The sequence below is a fragment of the Myotis lucifugus genome, unplaced genomic scaffold, assembly GCF_000147115.1.
Source record: "Myotis lucifugus unplaced genomic scaffold, Myoluc2.0 scaffold_81, whole genome shotgun sequence".
Lineage (NCBI taxonomy): Eukaryota > Metazoa > Chordata > Mammalia > Chiroptera > Vespertilionidae > Myotis > Myotis lucifugus.
In genome coordinates this window covers 4,465,456-4,479,905 of record NW_005871129.1, presented here as the reverse complement: position 1 = coordinate 4,479,905, position 14,450 = coordinate 4,465,456, and positions in this window count along the sequence as shown.

Genomic DNA, 14,450 nt, shown 5'->3' with positions numbered 1-14,450 from the left:
ATCATCACGAGCAGTGAAATTACATCCTAGCAATAAGTTAAAAGCTACAGCAGTGACAATCCATATTAATAACTTTGAACGTAATCTCAGAAAGCTAGTGCCTATGGTTCAGTACTTACTACTACTTGAAGTTGGAGTTAAATTTTAATTTACTGAGGATTTAGCACATTACCTCTTTAACCTTTGTCAATATATTCTTTGTTCTCCAAAAGTTTCATAATCTCATTTAAAAAAAGGCAAAAAGTAGTACCATGGACCCCTGAAAGGCAACAGATAGCTGACTTTGAGACCAAAGAAAAGGTACTTTGCAGAGTTCAAGGAGATGATGGTGTAATTGTGCCCTACTGAAAACTTTGATAACTTGGTGACAGTGGAGAATGAACATAGATTGCTCTGGGCCTAATCAAGTGCCAGCCACAGTGGAGATGAATTCTGATATGATGATCTGGCCAGTCTCTTCCACCTCCATGTGAAGATGAAAACACACCACGTTCTCTTTTGAATGGCAGAGAAACAGGACTCTCATTCATTTGAATTTTCATTATTTTCTCCTGAATTATCAGACATTATTTGGCAGCCTAAGATTCGTATTCTGAACTTCAAGAGTAGCAGAAGTAAGGATGTCAGGCAAAATTTTGCTCTAGGGATATTGAACCGTAGCAGGGTTCAGTTTAGATTTTTGTGCTCAGTCCTATTTTACCAGAGGGCCACTCTTTGATCAACACTGTGGTCAAGGCTGTGAAATTCTGAGCCTTTCAAGTGCTGCTTGTGAAACACCCTAGCTCTGCTAGGGAAACTGGGTCAAGCAGAGCTTATGTCCCTACTGGACAGAATAGAAGCATTTTTTTCCTTTTGGTCATGGCTGTGGAAAATCAGGAAGAGAATACAATTTCTTGCTGGCACTTATAGATAATGCAAACTAACCATATTTCTTGATTAGGCCCAGAGCAATCTATGTTCATTCCCTTTCTTACTTCCCACAATGTACACACGTCTGCCCCCTAAGGATTTTTTTGTACTTTATAGTTGTTGGTCTGTTTTATCTCTGACACTGCACTAGGCACATCTTCAGAATTTTAAGAGTGATGGGAAATTGATGCTGTTTGCTCTGTCTTCCTTGCTTCCACTGTTTTGAAGAGTGTCTCGGGACTTCTGTGCATCCTTTGAAAGTGTTTATCCTGTTGACTTTTATAGAAGTTGGGTCACCGAGATGTGCCAGAGTAAATAAGAGGATATTGAATTGGCTCCCTGGAGTAAAGAATCAGGGTGATAAATTGAACTATCAACACCTATAGGACTGGGAATTGCTTTTTATTTGTCTTATGTAGCTTGTTTACCTGAGTATACTTTTTATACCAACAGCACACTTTTCAATGGACACTCACAAAAGACATATGCAGCATTGAAATATAAGGGAAGAGATCAGACTAAGTTCAAGCATTTTGAAATGGAGCTGATGGAATTTCCAGAAGGTCCAGAGTAATTAATAAAAGCTTAAATGAGGAAAGAGCCTTTGAACTTGATAATTTGACAAAGCCTGGCCATGTGCAGGATCATGGCTTGACCAGAGCCCTGGGTAACTCAGTGCAGTTGAACCTTGTAGCAGCTGAGTAGAAGAAACAGCAGGAAAATGGAACAATTCTCTACTAATCTATGTGGCATGCTTTGATGGAGGGAGTTACTATCTGCTAGCTGTTGGGGAGAATGGTCAGATTGGTGGTATACAATGAAAGTTTTGCCAGCAATCAATAGTCCAGCCTACCTGACCTTATACTAAATGCAAAGTGGGAATGCATTCAGAAGTAGAGTCTGAGCACTAGGGAATACACACAGGCAGTTTATCCTGGAAAATCAATGGGAGCTATCAAAGAATTTGTCCTTCACTCATTCAACAAATACTTACAAGGTACCTAGAATAGGCTAAGCACTCCTCTAGACATGAGGGATATAGCAGTAAAGAAAACAGTGACAGTTTTTTCCTTCATGGAGCTTACTAGTATATTCATGTAGGGAGATGCAGAAGGTAAACAATGTAAGTAAAATCTGTATATATAAAGCGGTAATATGCAAATTGTCTGGGATGCCATAATGGTCACAACCACTCAGGAGGAGGCTGGGTGCACAGGTGGGTGGGAAGGGACTGCGTGCGTGGTGAGACAAGCCATGAATGATGCAGGCTTGCAGAGGACGGGGCCTGCCAGTTGCCGTCGTGGTGAGCAGGGCTGGAGACAGAGGGCCTGCCAAGCCACCACAGTGGCGAGCAGGCCTGGAGAGAGGGGGGTGTGAGCTACAGAGGAAACACCTTTTCTGGCCGCTCATTGGCTAAGCTTCTCGTAGGCCACTTGCAGTGTTCTTGGTAACTTGGGTAATAAGAATCTAAGAAAGTGATCTAGGGTTTTCCTACCTTACTCCTGGAGGAAAAAAAATGAAGGTCCACTGCTGGAGGGGCTAAGAAATGTCATATCCTGCCCTAGCGGGTTTGGTTCAGTGGATAGAGCCTTGGCCTGCCGACTGCAGGGTCCGGGCTCGATTCTGGTCAAGGGCATGTACCTAGGTTGCAGGCTTCTCCCTGGTAGGTCCCAGGTCAGGGCTCATGCAGGAGGCAATCGATCAAAGTCTCCCTCTCACACTGATGTTTCTCTCTGTCTTTCCCTCTCTCTTCCACGCTCTCTAAAAATAAATGGAAAAATATCCTCAGGTGAGGATAAAAAAAAAGAAAGAAAGAAATGTCATATCCTATGAAAGAGACATCTTCAAAATGCCTAAAGAAAGTTGTCATTTTTTTGTGGTGAAGGGACTGCAGTCCATGTTGATGAAAACACCTTGGTGGCTGCAGCGACTGGCAGTGGCAGCAGCAGTGGGATGATGGGGGTTGCGCTTTCCCCTGATCAGCCTGGTCGCCTCTCACAGAGGCTCCTGAACATCCCCTGAGGGCTCCCAGACTGTGAGAGGGGGCAGGCTGGGCTGAGGGACCCCCCCCACACACACACACCAGTGCAGCCTCTAGTATTTAACAAGTTAGATGATAAGTACTATAATAAACAAAGCAGGGAAGATGGGTAAGTACCATTGGGTAGGGTTGTCATTGTAAGTCAGGCAGATATAGAACCCAACCCTAAGCATGTGGAACAAACAACATGGGAAAGGCACTAAATCTACTTACCCTTAGGTTTCCTGGCTTGAGGAGAAAGTGAAAATTATTCAGCAATAAGTTCTCTACTTTCTGGTTTATTATCTATATATATATATAAAAGGCTAAGAGCCTGTTCGACTGTCAGACCATCTGACAGGCCAGTAGGTATGACGCACACTGACCACCAGGGGGCAGATGCTCAAGTAGAAGCTGCCGAGCTGCTGTGACTTGGCAGTGGCGGTTCTCGGGTACCCCAGAACCAGAGAGGAGAGAGCCTGATAGAGCCTGATTCCTCGTGGGGCCACCTTTGGTCGTGGGTTATGTTGTTGCTGGGGCACTGTCACCCCAAATCTGATTTACTGTACACTTGCACTTGCGTTCCACACCCTACATGACAGCAACTTTGCAGAGTGCACTCTTGCACTCCAGGGCCCCATAGGGGATGTCAGAGAGCTGGTTTTGGCCTGATCCCCACAGGCCAGGCCAAGGGACCCCTCCTGCTGGAGGAACCCTGCTCACTCTGCAGACGCCCTTCAAGCTGCACCCACCATTGCCTCAGGTGTGACTGGCCAGGGAGAGACAGTGGGAGGTTGGCTCCAGGGCATGTCAGGCCCATCTTGCCCAGTCCTGCCCCACCGGCCTCCTTCTAATTAATTTCCTTTCAATGGGCACGAATCCGTGCACTGGGTCACTTTCTAGGATAAAGAGGATGGCTAAGAAAAGCATAAAAAAAGGAGCCATGAATTGAATATTCTGAGGCTAGAGGGGAGAATCATAACTAGGAATAAGAGGGAGTGAGAGGAAGAGACTACGTCAGAGGAAAAACCGTACCCCAGGAGTTTCGAGCATGGTGTGATATTTTCCAAGGGCAGCAAAATCAGAATTTTCTAGAATTGAGGCAGAGTTATAATGTAGGATTTAACATGTAAAGGGAAGAGAACTTTACCTCCTCTCCTGTCCATCTTCGCAGTGTCACATCCCAGCAGACCTCCAACTTAAATTCTGATGCATTAAAATAATGTGAAGATCAAAAGAACAATCTGTGTTTTTATCATGTAAGCCTCACTACATATGAATGTTTTTGCCAATTCTGGGTGTCACATTTTAAGAAAGACATGGAAAACTAGTGTGTAGTCAGAATAGTATGATCAGTATTGTGAGGTGAACTGGTACCAGATCACAGAGGAATAACTGAAAGAATTGGGGATATTTAATCTGTTGAGTACAGGTAGGGTTGTGATATGTTAGCTGTTTTCAGTTTTTCAAAGTTTTTGTGTGGGAAATGGTATTAATTTGTTTTATGTGACCTCAGAGGAGGAAACCAGGATCAGACTAGAGACTTCTGGGATGTAGATTTCAACAGAGAACTTCTAGCTGTGTTGAAGTTCTCTAATAGCTATATCTCTCAAAACTGGAACACAATGTCTTAGGAGACAGTGAGATTTCTGTTATGAGAGGTGACAGTTTGTCAGAGGTGGGATGGCCACTTGACTGGCTCTTCTAGAGTGGACAGAGCCTCTGACGGAAAGTTCAGCTTCAAACCCACAGCTGAGAGATGTGATGTGGCCTGGGTCAGGGTGGCTGTTCAGAAGGGTCAGAAAAAGAGACGGCCTTCTCTTCCTTTCATGGTGTAAGGGTTGGATTTAATATTTGGCCTTGTCATAGCCACTGTCCAGGACTGGTGTTCTTAACCTGGCTGTGCATCAGAATCAAGAACCACCTGGTCCCTGAGGTGTGCTTGTGTGCCAGAGTTTAAGAAGCTCCTTCGATGATTCTAATGTGCAGACATAGTTTAGAACCACAGGTTAGAGGAGTGCTCATCCCTGGCATTCAAAACCTTCCACAGTCAAGTCCCACCCTACTCTTCTAATGTTCTCTCCCATTATTCCATGAGGAAATCCTGGGCTGCAACCAATTTTACCTGTTCGCAGTTTCCCACACCTTGGTTGGGTTTTCCTGTGCTAAGTCTTAACTCTGTCAGAAAGATGGCCCTGCCCTAGCTGGTTTGGCTCAGTGGATAGAGCGTCGGCCTGCAGACCAAAGGGTTCCTTCCAGGTTTGATTCTGGTCAAGGGCACATTCCCAGGGTTGCAGGCTCAATCCCCAATAGGGGGGTGTGCAGGAGGCAGCCGATCAATGATTCTTTCTCATCATTGATGTTTCTATCTCTCTCTCCCTCTCCCTTCCTCTCTGAAATCAATAAAATTATATTTTTAAAACATAAAATAAATATGGCCCTCCTGGAGAGAAATATGGGGGCATCTATAACAGTGTAAATAATTTAAAAATAAAAACAAAGAAATATGGCCTTCTTAATCTCTTATCCTGCTCCCTGCTGCCAATCCTACCTCTGTCATGGACAGACTTCTCAAAAGTCCTCTCACACTTTCAGGTGCCATCTCCTTAACTGCCATATTCTAGGTGAATTTTAGGGTCATGTTCCTGACCTTAGAGGAAAAGTTTTTAACCTTTCATCATTGAGTATAATGTTAGCTGTGGGCTTGTGATATATAGTTTTTATAAGGCATTTTCCTTTTATAGTCAATTTTGAGAATTTTTACCATGAAACAATATATTTTATCTAATGCTTTTTCTGAATCTATTGAGAGAGTTATCTGATTTTTATCTTTTATTCTATTAGTGTGTGTATCACATTTATTGACACTCCCACCAACTGAGACACATGGCCAGGGCTATTGGAAACTTTTTGATAAATAATTCAATCTCCATACTCATTATTGGTCTGTTCAAATTTTGTATTTCTTCATGATACACTCTAGGTAAGTTGTATGTTTCTATGAATTTATCCATTTCTTCTGAGTTATTCAATTTGTTGTCATAGTAGTGTCTTTATAATTTATGTATTTTTATGGTATCAGCTTTAATGTCTCCTCTTTCATTTGTGATTTTATTTATTTGTGTCTTCTCTCTTTTTTTTCTTAGGTAGTCTTGAAAAGGGAAATGGGGGATGGGGGACTTGCAACCTAGTTCAGTATCTGGTTAAAACTGTAGTCTTACTTCCCCACTCTGACTGACTTGGGTGGAGCTGCAGAGCCTAACCCCAGGGCCCTGCCACAACTGACTTGGGCAGAGCTGCGGGGACCCTCAGGGGCCCACCACAGGAGGATATATATAGGTCAGAGCCTCCCCATGAGTTCAGTTCAGGCTTTGGATCTGGAATTCCCCTGGATTAGCAGATCTGTGAAATAAAGGTTAAACTTTCCTCCCTCAGAGTGCTGGCTGATCATTCTCCCATGCATTCTGCCACAACAGTCTAGCTAAAGTTTTCTCAATTTTGATTGATCTTTTCTATTTTACTGGTCTTTATTTAATTTAGTTCCTTCCTTCTGCTAACTTTGGGCTTATCTGTTCATGTTTTTAAGTTCCTTGGGGGATATAAAGTCATGTTGTCTAAAATATTTTTTCTTAATATAAACATATATTGCTTTAAACTTCACTCTTAGAACTGATTTTGCTACATCCCATAGATGTTGGTATGTTGTTTCCATTTTCACTTGTTTCAATATATTTTTTATTTCCTTTTTAATTTCTACTCTGACTCATTGGGTTGTTCAGGAGTGTATTGTTTAATTTCCTTATAGCTGTAAAATTTACAGTTCTTCTCTTATTATTCACTAGAGGCCTGGTGCATGAAAATTCATGCACTGGAGAGGGGGTCCCTCAGCCCGGCCTACCCCCTTTCACAGTCTGGGAACCCTCAGGGGTGGGAGTTGACCCGGTGATCAGGGGAAGGTGACACCCCCATCACACCTCTGCTGCTGCCACTGCTGGCAGCGCAAGCCTTGGCTGGCCCTGGTTACCTGAGCCTCAGGCAGCCCTGGGTGGCTGGGCAGCCACCATTCGAGGCTTGCCTGTGCCTCAGGTGTTGGCTGGGCCGATGCCATCTGAGACTTGCCTGCACCTCGGGCCTGCCCTGGGCAGCTGGGGGGCTGAGGGCAGGTCCGGCTGCACCGTGCGCCTCCCACCCCCCACTCACCCTGGTGGGGCTGAAAGGACTGGGGGACTCTGGCGGGGCTGAGGGGACTGGGTGCCACCATCTTTGTGATGGAGTGACAGTCAATTTGCATTTCCCTCTTTATTAGATAGGATTTTTAGTTTTATACTATTTGTTATTGAAAAAGTTACTTGGTATGATTTTAATCTTTTTAAATTTTCTAAGACTGGTTTTACCTATCACATTATCTATCCTGAAGAATGTTTCATGTGGGCTTGAGAAGAATGTGTATTCTGCTCTTGTGTTGTATGGAATGTTTTTTCTAATATGTCTGTTAGATCCATTTGGTCTAAAGCAGGGTTCAAGTCTATTGTTTCCTTGTGTGATTTTCTGTCTGGATGATCTAATCATTGCTGAAAGTGGGGTATTGAATTCCATACTATTATATATTTTTTCTACTTCTTCCTTCAGATCTAGTAGTATTTGCTTAATATATTTAGATCCTTTGATGTTGGGTTTATATATATTTATGATTGTTATATCTTTTTGATTACTTGACCTCTTTATCAATAATAATAAAAGGGCCATATGCTAATTAGACCGGATGTCCTCTGGACGTCAGTCTGGACAGTTCTTCCTGATGAAGTTGGGGCTGGAGGGAAGCCAGTCTGGTCCCGGGTGCCTACTGGAGGCCGGAGGAGGGAAGCCCAGGTCCCGGGTGCTGGAGGGAAGCTGGTGCTGGCAGCTAGGGGAAGGAAGGCTTACTCTTGCATGAATTTTCATGCATCGGGCCTCTAGTCATAATATAATAACTTTGTCTCTTATTATCATTTTTGGCTTAAAGTCTATATTGTCTTATATAAGTATAGCTACCCCTCTTCTTTTTTTGGTTTCCACGTGTATGGAATATCTTTATACATCTCTTCCTTTGGGCCCATGTGTATCCTTACTGAAATGAGTCTTTTGTAGGCAGCATATAGTTGTGGCTTTTTAAAAAATTTATTTAGCCACTTTATGCTTTTTTAATTTTGAGCAGTAATTTTTATTTTGTAAAAGTTCTTTTTGATGGGAGGTGAAACTCAAATAAAATTAACAATTTTATTTATTTATTTTTAATTAAGTTTATTGGGGTGGTATTGATTAATAGAATCATGTAGGTTTCAAGTGTACATTTCTATGATACAAAATTTGTGTATTGCACTGTGTGCCCACCACCCAAATTAAACCATTTTCCATCACCATATAAAATGAACCATTTTAAAGTGAACATTTCAGTAGCATTTAGTACATTTGCAACATTGTGCAACTACTATCTCTCTCTAGTTCTAAAACATTTTCATCACCCCAAAGGAAATCTCGAACTTATGAAGTAGTTACTCTCCTTTGGAGTATTTAGTCTATTTAAATTGAGAGTAATTATTGATAGATAAGATTTATAATGCCATCTTATTGTTTCTGGTTGTTTTGTAGTTTTATTGTTCCTTTCTTCCTTTCTTTCTGTCTTCCAAAGTGAATTGGTGATTTTCTGTAGTGGTATGTTCTGATTTCATTCTATTTATCTTTTATGGTTCTACTATAGGTTTTTGCTTTGTGGTTAACAGGCTTACATACAACATTTTATAAACACAACAGTTTGTTTTATACTGATAACATAAAAAACTACCCTCTTACTTCCCCCATTTTATGTTTCGAATGTCACAATTTGCTTCTCTTTGTATTGCATATTTGTTAACAAGTTATAGTAGCTATAGTTATTTTTAATATTTTTGTCCTTTAACCTTTATAATATAATTAAGTGTATTAAAATATTAGGGTATTTGAAAGTTGACTATATTTACATATACCAATTAGTTGTATATCTTCATATTGTTAGTATTCTTTCCTTTCATTTAAAAGAACTTTCAGCACTTCTTGTAAGACAAGTCTAGTGGTGATGAATTTACTCACCACTAAATTGGTGATGGATACAGTATTTTTGATTGGCATTTTTTTTAAAACTTTGAATATATCATTCCACTGTCATCTAACCTGTAAGACTTCTGTGGAGCAGTCTTCTGAGAGCCAAATCGAGATCCTTTGTAGGTTACACTATTTTTTTTCCTTGCTGCTTTTAGATTTCTCTCTTGACTTTAATTTTTGACAGTTTCATTAAAATGTGTGCAAGAAGATTATTTAGGTTGAAATTATGTGGTGGCCTATTAGCTTCATGAACTTGGATAATCCAAGTCTCTTCCCAGGTTTAGAAAATTCTTTTTTTTTAATTTTGTTTTATTGCTTAAAGTATTCCAAAGAGTATTACATATGTCTCCTTTTTCTTTTCTCCCCTTGACCTTCCCCTGGCCTCCCCTACCCCCCAGTGTCTGTGTCCATTGGTTATGCTTATATGCTGGAAAATTCTTAGCCATTATTTCTTTAATCTTTCTAGTCCCTTTCTTCTTCTCTTATGGTTCTGATATGGGATTTTTGGACTGGAACACGTGGTGTTTCCCTGGTCAAGATAGTTCCCTGGATTCTTTGTCTATGGGAGTTGAAGAATGAAACCGAGGAGGAAACTGATCTTGCAAAGCATGTCAGGCCATAAAAACTGTGAACAATGCACTGCCCTGTGGGGGGGGAGGTCGTCATCACTGGCCCCAGGACAGATCATCGGATATGGCCTGGGGACCCCCAATACCTGGGGGCCTTCCTGTAAGCCCACGAAAGGGGGCGGAACCATATCTGCAAGGCAAAGATTCCAGAAGGTTATAAAAAGTGGAGCCCTCTGCATGTTTCTTCACTCTGATTTGGAAATTATTCCCGGAGTCCACTAGTGTTAATAAACGGGGTCCCTCCCTTTCTCTAGGAAGCATGCTTGGTATTTCTTTGGTCTTCTGCAACATTTGGTTCCCTGACTGGGAAGCTAACCGCGTTTGGCTCTTGCCTCCAGTGAGTGGACGGGGTTTGGGGCCCAGGGGCATGGGACAGGCCTCCAGAAGGTGTGCGCTGATGATTTTAGCAGAATTGAACTGGGGGGAACTCCAGGCACTCCTGGACCTCAGCCCAGAACCTGGCCGGCATCTGGAGAAAGTGAATGGACACCTCTGGTCCTGTCAACAGAATCTGTAAGGTAGGGGCCCCAGTCAGTCAGGCCCACTCCAAGTGAGTGAAAGGAGGACTTGATCACCTCCCTGGAAGTCATAGGACTTCATCAGGTAAATCAGGAATCAGGACTCCGGAGGTGAGTGAATTCAGATTCAATTAAGGAATTATGGTTCACTCTTCTGTTTGTTTGTGTGTGGGACTAGCCAATTTGCTACTGAGAAGGGGCTGGATGCAGTCTTTTTTAAAATATATATATATTTTATTGATTTTTTTACAGAGAAGAAGGGAGAGGGATAGAGAGTTAGAAACATCGATGAGAGAGAAACATTGATTAGCTGCCTCCTGCACACCTCCTACTGTGGATGTGCCCACAACCAAGGTACATGCCCTTGACCGGAATCGAACCTGGGACCTTTCAGTCCGTAGGCCGACGCTCTATCCACTGAGCCAAACCAGTTAGGGCTGGACGCAGTCTTAACTCCTCTGGTAGGTTCTTACTGAGACGTTGGTCGAGAATTCTGTTCTGGGGCGTGGGTGCTGGGAGTGCCCCCATGCCCATCTGGGGAGTAGGGCATTATCTGCTCAGCTCCAGTCTGGGCTAGTCTACTGAGAGAGTGTGAGTACAGATGTTTGTCTGTCTTGGCATAATTATATGCTGATTAACTGGTCTGTGTATTAGCGAAAGCTACTTTGATTTTCTATTTGCTCATCTGGTTAAAACATTTGATTTACTGAAAGCTGAACCTGTGATGGTCTGCAAAAGTCTCAAGCAGCACTGTTGAGTTAAATTTTCTCAGAAACGTTTGCTCTCTATCACGGAGGGATAGTTGATAAAAATTTCTGTCTATGTTTGTGTACTAGGGGCTTTGGTTTGCTCTGTGATTTTGCTGTGTTAGGTTGAAATGTTGGAATTCTGGGGTAGATTTAAAGGTATTTGCGGTTTTTCTTGTCTCTTTTGGCTGGCTGGGACTTTCAGGGGCAGGGCTCACAGCTTCGCAGGGCGGACAGATTTTACCCGCCCTGCCCCTGCCTGTGCTGATTAAGGATCTTTTCTTTAAGGAGACCTTCCAGGTTTTTAGTAAATTTCCCTGCACCCTTGTCTGTCTCTCGCCACTGATCATCATGGGGTTGGGACAAAGAAAACCCACTGTTTCTCATTTGCATGTTGAAAAATTTTGAAAAGGTTTTTATTGAGGACTATGGTATTAAAATGAACCCCAAAACACTGAGGAAATTCTGTGAATTAGAATGGCCAGCCTTTGGGGTCAGCTGGCCCCCAGAAGGCTCTTTAGATGTAGGACTGGTCAGGGCGGTCTGGAATGTAGTCACTACAGACCCTGGACACCCAGATCAGTTCCCTTACATAGACAGCTGGTTAGGAATTGCTCAAACCTTGCCGCCTTGGGTCTGATTCTGTAAGGTTTTAGTAGTAGGAGAAAAGAAACAGGTCTCTCAGAAGGGAACCCAACTCCTTCTTTTGCCAGGATCCCCTGAGGAAGTCCCTCTAGTTTTACCATCTCCATATGTGCCACGGGCAGCACCAAGTGCTTCCCCAGCTGGTCTGAAAGGTCCAGAAACACCGCCCCCTTCCGTTTCTCCTCAACCATGCTTTCCAGAGCCAGTTGGGCTGCACTTGCATTCAGCCGACCAAGGGCCCAGGCCACAGCCAGCATGTCAGATGCCTCTAAGGGAGATTCGGGGTGCCCAAGTGGTTGGTGAAGATGGGACCTTGCTGGAGGGAGGGCCAGTATTTATTATCAGCCCTTTACCACCAGTGACATCTTGAATTGGAAACATCACACCCCAGCTTATTCAGAAAAACCTCAGGCCACGATAGACCTCCTAGAAACGATCTTCCAGATCCAGAAGCCCACCTGGGTGGACTGCAAGCAGCTCCTTTTCACGTTCTTTGACACTGAGGAGCGCCTGACAGTAGTAACAGAGGCTTGGAAGTGGCTCCAAACCCAGGCCCCGGCAGGAATATTAGATACAGACAGATGGGCCAGGAAGGCCTTCCCAAATGAGGAACCCGATTGGAACCCGAACTCAGAAGATGGAAAGACTGGGCTAGAAAAATATTGGCTGGCCTTCCTCCAGGGGGTCAGGGCTGGAGCCAAGAAGCCCACCAAAACCTTCTCTGAGATTTTTCAGAAGCCTGATGAAAGTCCAGCAGCTTTCTATGAGAGACTATGTGAGGCTTACCGGATCTACACCCCCTTTAGACCTGAGGCCCCAGAAAATCAAACCATGGTAAATGCCATTTTTGTAGGCCAAGCCCAGCCTGACATCAGGAGAAAATTACAGAAACTGGAAGGGTTTGTAGGAAAGAATGCTACTGAACTGCTAGAGACAGCTAACAAGGTTTTCATCAATCAAGACAGTGCAGCAAGGAAGGAGGAAGAAAAGAGAATACAAAGAAGGGCCAATATAATAGCAGCGGCTTTTAGAGGCTCAGGCTCCAGACAGATCAGCAAGGATACAGACCAGGGGGAAAGGAAGAGTGAGCCTGAGATGAGACCAGTGTGCCTATTGTAAGGAAACAGAACACTGGAAGAATGAATGTCCCAAACGGCAAAGTAAAAAGACTGGCCCCCGTTTTCCGCCCAGTCGCTATAAACCAGAGCCACCTGAAGCAGATCTCATTGGGCTAGCAATGGCTGATTCCGACTAGGACAGACCGGGCTCACTTCAGCTAGGCCCCCATGAGCCCGTGGTCAGAATGAAAATTGGGGGCCAGACTGTGGACTTTATGGTTGATATGGGAGCTGAGCACTAAGTAGTCACTCAGAAAGTAGTGCCTCTCTCAGGAAAGGAGGTCACCATTATTGGAGCTACTGGGGACCAGACCCATAGACCATTCTGCCGCCCTCACCGATGCCAACTTGGCTGTCATCAAGTAATTCATGAATTCCTGTACTTGCCAGACTGTCCAGTGCCTCTAATGGGTAGAGACCTTTTAGCCAAAATGGGGGCAGAAATCACTTTTGCTCCAGATGGCTCAGCACAGCTTCGCCTAGGTGAAGAGACCTCCCCAATGATCCTGTCCTTAGCAGTGCCGAGGGAGGAAGTATGGAGACTTTATACCCCCCAGACAAAGGCCTCACCATTAGAACCTGAATTAGAGAAGGAATTCCTGCTGGTCTGGGCAGAATGGAATCCTCCAGGCCTGGCTAAGGACCACGTCCTGGTGCTAATCGAGTTAAAACCTGGGGCACAGCCTGTTAAAATCCGCCAATATACAATTCCAAGGGAAGCACGCCTAAGAATCCAGGTCCACTTAGACTGGCTGCTTCAGTGAGGACTTGTTAAACAATGCAGGTCTCCATGGAACATGCCTCTCTTGCCTGTCAAAAAGCCTGGGGCTAACAATACCGCCCAGTGTTAATGAGGCTGTTATAACCCTGCATTCAGCACTGCCGAACCCCTACACTCTTCTGGGACTCATCCCATCAGAGGCAGAATAGTTTACATGCCTAGATCTGAAAGATGCCTTTTTCTGTCTTCGATTAGCACTTTCCAGTCAGCCTCTCTTCGCTTTCGAATGGGAAAACCCAACTACAGGGGCCAAGGAGCAGTTCACCTGGACCAGACTGCCACAAGGGTTCAAGAACTCCCTACTCTTTTTAGTGGAGCACTAGCATCTGATCTAAGTTCCCAGGACAGGACTTGGGGTGTGTTCTACTCCAGTATGTAGACGACCTCCTACTGGCCAGCTCCACACGAGCTCAGTGCTGGGAGGGAACAAAAGCCCTTCTGAGACTACTAACTGAAACAGGTTATCAGGTATCTAAGAAAAAGGCACAGATTTGTCAGAAAGAAGTCAAGTATCTAGGCTTCCAGATCACCCACAGGAAACGAAGGCTAAGGACTGAAAGGAACCAGGCAGTATGTGCCATCCCAGTCCCTAGCACCTGGTGGCAGATTTGGAAATTCCTGGGAGCGACAGGATTCTGTTGAATTTGTATTCCAGGGTTTTCAGACCTGGCCAAGCCTCTCTATGAAGCTTTAAGAGGAGAAGAGAAGGCACCCATCGCCTGGGGTCCTGAACAGGAGAAAGCCTTCACCACCATAAAGGCAAAGCTCACTGAGGCCCGGGCATTAGGGCTACCGGATGTGACGCGAAACTGTAATCTTTTTGTTCACGAGAACAGCGGGGTAGCCCTAGGACTTCTAACCAAGGAGTTTGGACCCTGGCAAAGACCAGTAGCCTATCTCTCCAAGCAGATTGACCCAGTTGCCTCCAGGTGGCCCCTGTGCCTCAGGGCCCTTGCAGCCACAGCAT